This window comes from Xenopus tropicalis, chromosome 4 (genome assembly GCF_000004195.4).
Source record: "Xenopus tropicalis strain Nigerian chromosome 4, UCB_Xtro_10.0, whole genome shotgun sequence".
NCBI lineage: Eukaryota > Metazoa > Chordata > Amphibia > Anura > Pipidae > Xenopus > Xenopus tropicalis.
The window spans coordinates 5,829,317-5,839,322 of record NC_030680.2 but is presented as its reverse complement, the minus strand read 5'-3'; the positions used below and the strand labels follow the sequence as shown (position 1 = coordinate 5,839,322).

The 10,006-nt window shown below is 39.9% G+C and overlaps 1 long non-coding RNA gene across 1 annotated transcript; it reads right to left on the bottom strand.

Annotated features, from left to right (window-relative positions):
• Window positions 1-3,262: 3,262 nt before the first annotated feature.
• LOC105947164 lies at window positions 3,263-9,522 on the bottom strand. Its single transcript, XR_001170563.3, has 2 exons — window positions 8,162-9,522; window positions 3,263-5,090 (listed from the first exon to the last, which is right to left on the bottom strand). It is a non-coding gene; the product is annotated as an uncharacterized LOC105947164 (long non-coding RNA).
• Between the last annotated feature and the right edge of the window lie 484 nt (window positions 9,523-10,006).

The following is a 10,006-nucleotide window of genomic DNA, read 5'->3' as shown; positions in this document are numbered from 1 at the left end:
ACCCAGAATCCCTGGCTGTGAGGGAAGCGCTGGGGGCTGTGTGATTATGGGGTGAGGTGGGATATTACCCAGAATCCCTGGCTGTGAGGGAAGCGCTGGGTGCTGTGTGATTATGGGGTAAGGTGGGATATTACCCAGAATCCCTGGCTGTGAGGGAAGCGCTGGGTGCTGTGTGATTATGGGGTAAGGTGGGATATTACCCAGAATCCCTGGCTGTGAGGGAAGCGCTGGGGGCTGTGTGATTATGGGGTAAGGTGGGATATTACCCGGAATCCCTGGCTGTGAGGGAAGCGCTGGGTGCTGTGTGATTATGGGGTAAGGTGGGATATTACCCAGAATCCCTGGCTGTGAGGGAAGCGCTGGGTGCTGTGTGATTATGGGGTAAGGTGGGATATTACCCAGAATCCCTGGCTGTGAGGGAAGCGCTGGGTGCTGTGTGATTATGGGGTAAGGTGGGATATTACCCAGAATCCCTGGCTGTGAGGGAAGCGCTGGGTGCTGTGTGATTATGGGGTAAGGTGGGATATTACCCAGAATCCCTGGCTGTGAGGGAAGCGCTGGGTGCTGTGTGATTATGGGGTAAGGTGGGATATTAACCGGAATCCCTGGCTGTGAGGGAAGCGCTGGGTGCTGTGTGATTATGGGGGAAGGTGGGATATTACCCAGAATCCCTGGCTGTGAGGGAAGAGCTGGGGGCTGTGTGATTATGGGGGAAGGTGGGATATTACCCAGAATCCCTGGCTGTGAGGGAAGCGCTGGGTGCTGTGTGATTATGGGGGAAGGTGGGATATTACCCAGAATCCCTGGCTGTGAGGGAAGCGCTGGGTGCTGTGTGATTATGGGGTAAGGTGGGATATTACCCAGAATCCCTGGCTGTGAGGGAAGCGCTGGGTGCTGTGTGATTATGGGGTAAGGTGGGATATTACCCAGAATCCCTGGCTGTGAGGGAAGCACTGGGGGCTGTGTGATTATGGGGTAAGGTGGGATATACCCTCATACTGAACGACCTAAGGAAAAAAATGTAGCGACTCCTACATTAAAATACAAGTATAGAGAGAAGGCAGTCAGTTATAACTAAGTACCAGTTTTGCCCCCCCATACACATTACCCCCATACACAGTAGCCCCCCCATACACAGTACCCCCATATACAGTAGCCCCCTATACACAGTAGCCCCCTATACACAGTAGCCCCCAATACACAGTAGCCCCCAATACACAGTGCCCCTATAAACAGTAGCCCCTAATACACAGTACCCCCCAATACACAGTGTCCCCCTATCACAGTAGCCCCCCATTCACAGTACCTCCCATAGGCGCAGCCTTCTTCTGCGGCTTCGTTATGCCTCTCCTTGTGCAGCGCGACAGGCCCTTTTATAAGGTTGCGCCCCGTGCGTAATGACTCCACACCCACAGGCGCAACCTTATAAAAGGGCCTGTCGCGCTGCACAAGGAGAGGCATAACGAAGCCGCAGAAGAAGCAAGAACATCCGGCTACAGCAAGCGCAATGCGGGACATTCATGGAACTATCCGGGACAGCGGGATGCGCCATAAAAAGCGGGACTGTCAGTTGGGGGGTATGTATTACCCAGAATCCCTGGCTGTGAGGGAAGCGCTGGGTGCTGTGTGATTATGGGGTAAGGTGGGATATTACCCAGAATCCCTGGCTGTGAGGGAAGCGCTGGGTGCTGTGTGATTATGGGGTAAGGTGGGATATTACCCAGAATCCCTGGCTGTGAGGGAGGCGCTGGGTGCTGGGTGATTATGGGGTAAGGTGGGATATTACCCAGAATCCCTGGCTGTGAGGGAAGCGCTGGGTGCTGTGTGATTATGGGGTAAGGTGGGATATTACCCAGAATCCCTGGCTGTGAGGGAAGCGCTGGGTGCTGTGTGATTATGGGGTAAGGTGGGATATTACCCAGAATCCCTGGCTGTGAGGGAAGCGCTGGGTGCTGTGTGATTATGGGGTAAGGTGGGATATTACCCAGAATCCCTGGCTGTGAGGGAAGCGCTGGGTGCTGTGTGATTATGGGGTAAGGTGGGATATTACCCAGAATCCCTGGCTGTGAGGGAAGCGCTGGGTGCTGTGTGATTATGGGGTAAGGTGGGATATTACCCAGAATCCCTGGCTGTGAGGGAAGCGCTGGGTGCTGTGTGATGGGGTAAGGTGGGATATTACCCAGAATCCCTGGCTGTGAGGGAAGCGCTGGGTGCTGTGTGATTATGGGGTAAGGTGGGATATTACCCAGAATCCCTGGCTGTGAGGGAAGCGCTGGGTGCTGTGTGATTATGGGGTAAGGTGGGATATTACCCAGAATCCCTGGCTGTGAGGGAAGCGCTGGGTGCTGTGTGATTATGGGGTAAGGTGGGATATTACCCAGAATCCCTGGCTGTGAGGGAAGCGCTGGGTGCTGTGTGATTATGGGGTAAGGTGGGATATTACCCAGAATCCCTGGCTGTGAGGGAAGCGCTGGGTGCTGTGTGATTATGGGGTAAGGTGGGATATTACCCAGAATCCCTGGCTGTGAGGGAAGCGCTGGGTGCTGTGTGATTATGGGGTAAGGTGGGATATTACCCAGAATCCCTGGCTGTGAGGGAAGCGCTGGGTGCTGTGTGATTATGGGGTAAGGTGGGATATTACCCAGAATCCCTGGCTGTGAGGGAAGCGCTGGGTGCTGTGTGATTATGGGGTAAGGTGGGATACTTCTGCAGGGGGGCTCGAGTGATCAAGTAACTCCGCTGATTAATCATTAAATTTAATTTTAAAATAATGTGTGACAGGACTGATACCGTGAGGGGCGGGAGCCCAGCAATGCGGGGGTTAAAGGAACTGTTCATTTATTGTACTGGTTCCGTGGGACGGGTTGTGTTTATTGGGCCATTATAGCCCATAACGGCCATAACGGCCCAATAAATCCAGATAAAGACAGAATCTGTACTGAGTGTAATTAGCAGGTCTAATAGCATTCAGTGTTAGGGAATAAAGGGATTTAAGGTGTATTTTTGCTTGTTATTGGGGGTGCTGGGGGGGCAATGGCTTATTCTAATTCTGCAGAAATATAGTGGAACATTTATAAATATCAGCCTTTTTATGTCAATTCTGCCGTTGAAGTTTTATTGGTATATAAATTCGTATGCGGAGTGTTTATTCACCCTGTGTAAAATATGAATTATTATAAAAAATAATTAATAATCCATAATGATAGATTGATGAAGGGAGGGTACTCTCTGGGAACCCTCAAAATCCACAAATAAACATGAGTATTAATACAGGAAGAGTCTTTTAATCCTTAAGGCATAAATGGAATATAAGAAACAAAGTACAATTCTTAACTGGCACATAAATTGAGTTATTCTAAGGTGCCTGGCCTATTATCTTACATGACCCGATGTTGGAGGGTACTGAGGTCTTGATGTTCCTTCTGGGAGTGTCTTCTCTCCCACCCTCTCTCCCTCTAATACAAGTAAGGCTTGCTTTATACAGGTTTAACATAGATCATATTCCACTTAAACCCACCCATTTGCCAGTAATAGATATTATATTGTCAGGGATTGCCTACTATGGACATGGCTATGTATCAGCACAACCTTGTATGTAAGATGTGTTACTGCACCATAGACTCACTACTTGTCATGTAGTAAAGTCTAACAATAGCCTATAAGGATGCTGATTCCCCTTGTCTATTTCTGTTACAGAAGGCAAATTCCTAGGCAAATGTACTGAGCTCAGAAGACCCAATCCAGTGATTTATATAAAAAACATAAACAATATCTCTAACACATAAGTTTACATATAAAACCTAATACTAACTGGGCATACATATAAATATTCATATATAAATGTATGAAAGGATGATTTCCACCTCTACCTTGCAAGGATACCAAAATCATCAGCCTTCCCCAAATGCCACCTGTCACTCCTCATTCATTCAGGGTTATATTTAACTTGTCCTTAGCTGTTAGTAGCTAGGGGTTATATGGTTAAGCATGGTTAATGGTTATATAAAGTTAATTAGCACTTTATAAATTCTAACATTCCCCCCTGAAATTAATGATTTAATAATTAATTTATGTCAGGCATACATCATTCATATCTCATTCACACATGACTGGAAGTGACGTATTTGGAAAAGTCTATGATACATCTAGGAAGTACTCCTTGCTTGGTCCTTCTCATACATTTACATATGTATAAAAGACACAATATAGCAGTTTCACTAACACATTAATCATCTAAATAAAAACAAATTTGTAAAACAAAAAATAACATTTGTAGCAGAAATACATATACTCAGAAACCTATAACTATGTATCTGCATGTCCTTTAAATTATATTGTAAAGTAAACAGTTAACATTCATATACCAAATGCTTACAAGGAAGTCCTTAGTAATAGTTAAGTAGGCTTCATCTTTACACCTCACACTAAACATAATTAGAAGTGACTATGCCCTTACTAGAACCTAACTAGGCCCCGCCTGTAGCCACTTGGTCTGTTTTAACTATTTCTATTTTCCACATCTCATTAGACTACTACTGAGATGTTTAATGTTGTAAAATGTTTACTTAAACAACACAGACTAATTGTAGTTATGAAAATAATTGATAACTTAACTTATGATGGTAAATGATGGAAATATATTAATTCTGCTACCATTGACATAATCTACTAAACAAATAATGGAAAATGAATGTATAAAAAAACTAATTCTCTAAACTAAACTCATGTATTACAGTGAAGTATTGTATGTGTTTACCTAATCATTTGCCTAATAATAAGATCCAAAGTATCTGATAATTATTCCTACACATGAAAAACTCAAAAAAAAACATCATAATTTCTACATTCACATCCCTACACCCATAAAGTAACTATTTTTAAAATCTTCTGGCTTCTTCTTTTCTTGGATGATCTCAGCCATAACACTGTTGTTCCAGTTGCTTTAATGTTGTTGACAACTCTGGTTTGAACTAATGAACATTTGTCACTTTTATGAAAGTTCGAATGTAGATAGCATCATCATGTATAGAATTACTTCTTTAATCTTGTTACTTTTAATAAGCTTAATAGAGAATTTCTTCCATAACCTGCTGGAATAAGTACAGTATCATTATTTAGGCAATGATTATCAAAATATTTAATTTTTTAAACATGGCCTAGAGAACTGACAAAAAAGACTGGGAAGTCTAAATTAGACCTGTGTAACAAGAAACATCCAGTTGTCCATACACAAATGTACCGCCCGTCACCTGAAGGTCAAATACCATCCTTATCTCCCCCCTGTCAGGGTTCAGACAAGAAGAGAACTATCACACTGCCACTCTCTACATTTAACTGATGCTTTGTGACAGTGAGGTATTTTGGTGTTAATAAATGGCCAATCCTTATACTATTTTTTCACATGATTTAAGAATAGACATAAGTAAATTCCTCAGCATGGCATTTTAAAAATACAACCACCTATAATATTAATAGACTGAACTAACCTATTCCAATTAGAATGTACCTACTACATGTTATAGGAAATGCAATGTTCCTTGTGAAAAACCATAACTTCATTTTGCCATTAGTTACACTTATGAAAAAAATGTTCCAGTATCCTTAATTATAATACTATGGTTTAGCACAGGAATCTATTTCTCTGTCTTCATAGAGACTTTCACCATATTAATTTTTTTTAGATCATCTTATAAGACTCTCTTTTAGCCATCAGAACTCTCATGTTCTTCTTACTCCTTGGACAGAATAGACCTTGGTTAAACTGGTTATTGCAATGTTACACATTATTCTGGTATAATTTACCCTAGAACTCTGTAAGTCAAGAAAAATAAACCCGGTTCTAATACTGTTAATACTGTGATATACACATAACATATAGACATTTATTTAGCTTAGAGATTAATTCCTCTATGCTTCCTAAACATACTTTATCTCAGGTTTTGGTTGAGAAACAAATTATCTTAATAATTTTTCAAAAATTAATATGTTACAATACAAACTTTACTGTTTCTCCATTAAATCAGCTGAGCAGTTCTACACATCACTGGTGTACCAATGTATTCCCTTAAAAAAAATAATTTCTTTTCCTTAATCATTATAGCTATAATTCATATAGGAATACAAAAAGACCCTTTTTTGTACATACTTGATACTGATAAATCAAAGATCAAGACATATCTATACTTGACAAGTTACTCTTGATACAATAATTTCAGTTATTTTTTATCATGGGAAGCATTTTTAGTAAACAGGTGTCACACAGAAAATAATCTGACAATCCTGACACTTCTAGGATGGGGGTAGGAAGATTTTGTATAGCCCTGTCTCAGACAGCTGGCCTAACCTTGCTAGCTATTCTGGTCTAAAAACCCTACCAAGCAATTCTCAAAACTTCAGTTACTTACAGCCTCATGGATCTGTAACAATTAATGCTTAGACTTCATTTATATGAATACCACTAGCAACTGTAACTGAAATTACAAATGTCTCCAGGCATTACTGAAACAAAACTTTTCAATTACTTCTATAGTCACACAAGACCTTAATGCCTTAGACTGTAACACAGAGATGCCTTGGATTTACCAGTTTAGAATCTCTGTTTCAAATTTTAAGGTAAATTCAATCTTCCCTATTACTTTTACCCTTATACATAATTGAATCCTACATCCTTATTAATGTTCAGGACACAGCTCCCTTATATTGGTCATTATGAAAAACCCTGTTCTCATGAACTAAATTAAGGTTTTTTATAAACCCGAGAAAGTTTGCAATGGACAGAATCTTTGCTCATTTCTCTAAATGAAGAGAGTCTGTGTGTCTGTTTAACTATGACCTATATATTATATACCAATAATTTTGCCTTACAATAAATAACACATTATGTTATAACATCTACATATGAACTCCAAATACTCTGTAAGAACTACTGCTACAATTCTGATAGCAATCTTAGTTTAACTTTTCTTCAAAACATCTGGATATCAAAATAGCATAACTACTGTAAAAGTAACTCTGGGATCTAAGCTCCTCATGGTATGAAGTATACATCTCACAATCTTCTCTGCAAATTTGCAATGTTCTGGTTACTTTTAATTCCAATTACAAAATAACTTTTCCCCAATTAAACTGTAAATCTGCTCAAACAACCTACTACTTCATTAATAAGGAAACAGTAAAATTGCTTTTCAGTACCTGATATTTTGATGTTTTTATAGTCTTTACTATAAATTGATATTCTTTAACTACTTTCAGTACTCATGATGTTACTGGTACTTGTTATAACTTGAGCAGAAGGATCCTGGTACTGACATTACTTTTGTTAATAAAATCTGTAGTCAACCTTTTCCTTGACTACAGACATTAGTAACAATGTATGTATATTATTTTAATATATATATTTTTTTTATTTTTTTACCTTCTGTAGCAAGTCATAAACTGCAAATACTTTAGCAACAATGTTTATGGTGCTGGATTCCTGAATCCTAGAAACTCTGCCAATGCATGTTTAATTTTGACAGTTTTCATAGGACCAACTGCAATTTCCTCTCTGGCTACAACTGATGTATCCAGCATGTCTGCAGGAGAAGGAGGAAACATATTGTGTGTACTGTGATCACGTGCTTTAAATGTGTCACATTCCCTCCTTACATGTCCTTTTTTCCTGCACTTGAAACAGACTAAATTTCCCTTAAAAAGAATACCTTTATAAACCAGTTTATTCTTTTTCTCTTTGGGTTCTTTAGGCTTCTTAGAATTCCTAAGCCTGTTGTTAACTTGTAACTGTGTTTCTACATGGTTTTCCTCACTTTTACAGTTACCCTGATTTACTTCCACAAACTTAGAAATACTAGGCACAAAAGCTTTCTCTTCAAGGCAAACCTTAGAACAATTTATGTGCTTATTATTCTCTATCTCGGTGTTACCAGCATCTATGGAATACTCTTGGGCAATTAGTGTGTTATAAATGTCAATCATTCTCATAATATTAGCAATTTTCTTTTGCTTTTTATTAAGAGAAAAAGTTTTGCCATCAATTTCCTTATTGAAATTTTCACACTCATCCCATAAAACTTTCCATAAATCTGCATTTGTTTTTACACCAGAGAAAGAATTAAAAATTGCATTACTTTCAAACGCAAGAGAATGAATTAAATCCATTTACCTGATCAAGGAACTTTCACTCTTCATACAGTATTCCCGTCTGTCTCTTGATTGTGCACTATCAGGGTAGCATTGAATACTGTCTTCCTTGGGTCTCTCTGTGGATCCAGGAATATTAAGGAAATTCGTGTCCTTACCACGGCAGTGGCCACCGACTACCTCATGTTTAGGATTCCTGTGGATTTTCACACCTTTCTTTTCCTGAAAACCTCTCGTGGGTATTCAGTCTAGTTTGAAAACCTCTCTTGGGCTCTCACTTGTTCTGGAAACCTCTTCCTGGACTTTCAGTACAAAGTAGAAACCTCTAGGTTCTTTTCTTCCTCCAAAAACTTCTTAAAACTTGTCTAACTTTTATCAAAGAACAGACATTCACTCCCCCCTGTACAAGGAATATGAATATATACCTTGTATACCTTTTATCACAGAGACTGGTGAGTCTTTCTTTACAAGAAAATAAGAGTTCTTAGAAAAAATATGGATGGCTCGCCATTGTAAAATATGAATTATTATAAAAAATAATTAATAATCCATAATGATAGATTGATGAAGGGAGGGTACTCTCTGGGAACCCTCAAAATCCACAAATAAACATGAGTATTAATACAGGAAGAGTCTTTTAATCCTTAAGGCATAAATGGAATATAAGAAACAAAGTACAATTCTTAACTGGCACATAAATTGAGTTATTCTAAGGTGCCTGGCCTATTATCTTACATGACCCGATGTTGGAGGGTACTGAGGTCTTGATGTTCCTTCTGGGAGTGTCTTCTCTCCCACCCTCTCTCCCTCTAATACAAGTAAGGCTTGCTTTATACAGGTTTAACATAGATCATATTCCACTTAAACCCACCCATTTGCCAGTAATAGATATTATATTGTCAGGGATTGCCTACTATGGACATGGCTATGTATCAGCACAACCTTGTATGTAAGATGTGTTACTGCACCATAGACTCACTACTTGTCATGTAGTAAAGTCTAACAATAGCCTATAAGGATGCTGATTCCCCTTGTCTATTTCTGTTACATAAGGCAAATTCCTAGGCAAATGTACTGAGCTCAGAAGACCCAATCCAGTGATTTATATAAAAAACATAAACAATATCTCTAACACATAAGTTTACATATAAAACCTAATACTAACTGGGCATACATATAAATATTCATATATAAATGTATGAAAGGATGATTTCCACCTCTACCTTGCAAGGATACCAAAATCATCAGCCTTCCCCAAATGCCACCTGTCACTCCTCATTCATTCAGGGTTATATTTAACTTGTCCTTAGCTGTTAGTAGCTAGGGGTTATATGGTTAAGCATGGTTAATGGTTATATAAAGTTAATTAGCACTTTATAAATTCTAACACCCTGGGAGTATCACCGAGCCACGGGGATATACGCCGGGTTTTATTTGTATGTTTACTGCGTTGTAACGATCTGCAGCAGATTCCTGATGGGCGCCTCCTTATTAGCCCAAAAACACAACTATAAACAACAAATAATGGCCTTTTTTGGTAAAGAGAAGCACAATCTGCAACTACTGGAGGGCCCCGGGAGCATAAAGGGCCCAGTGGGTTTCCTGAGTATTTAAAGCAGTTCAACTGGGGTAGTTTTATGGTATCTCTCTCTAGGAGGCTGTTCCTGCTGAATTGTGCTTAGTACAGGGGAATCCCTATGTGCCATAGTTTTATGGTATCTCTCTGTACAGGCTATGGGCAAACTTAGGAGGCTGTTCCTGCTGAATTGTGCTTAGTACAGGGGAATCCCTATGCTGCCATAGTTTTATGGTATCTCTCTGTACAGGCTATGAGCAAACTTAGGGGGCTGTTCCTGCTGAATTGTGC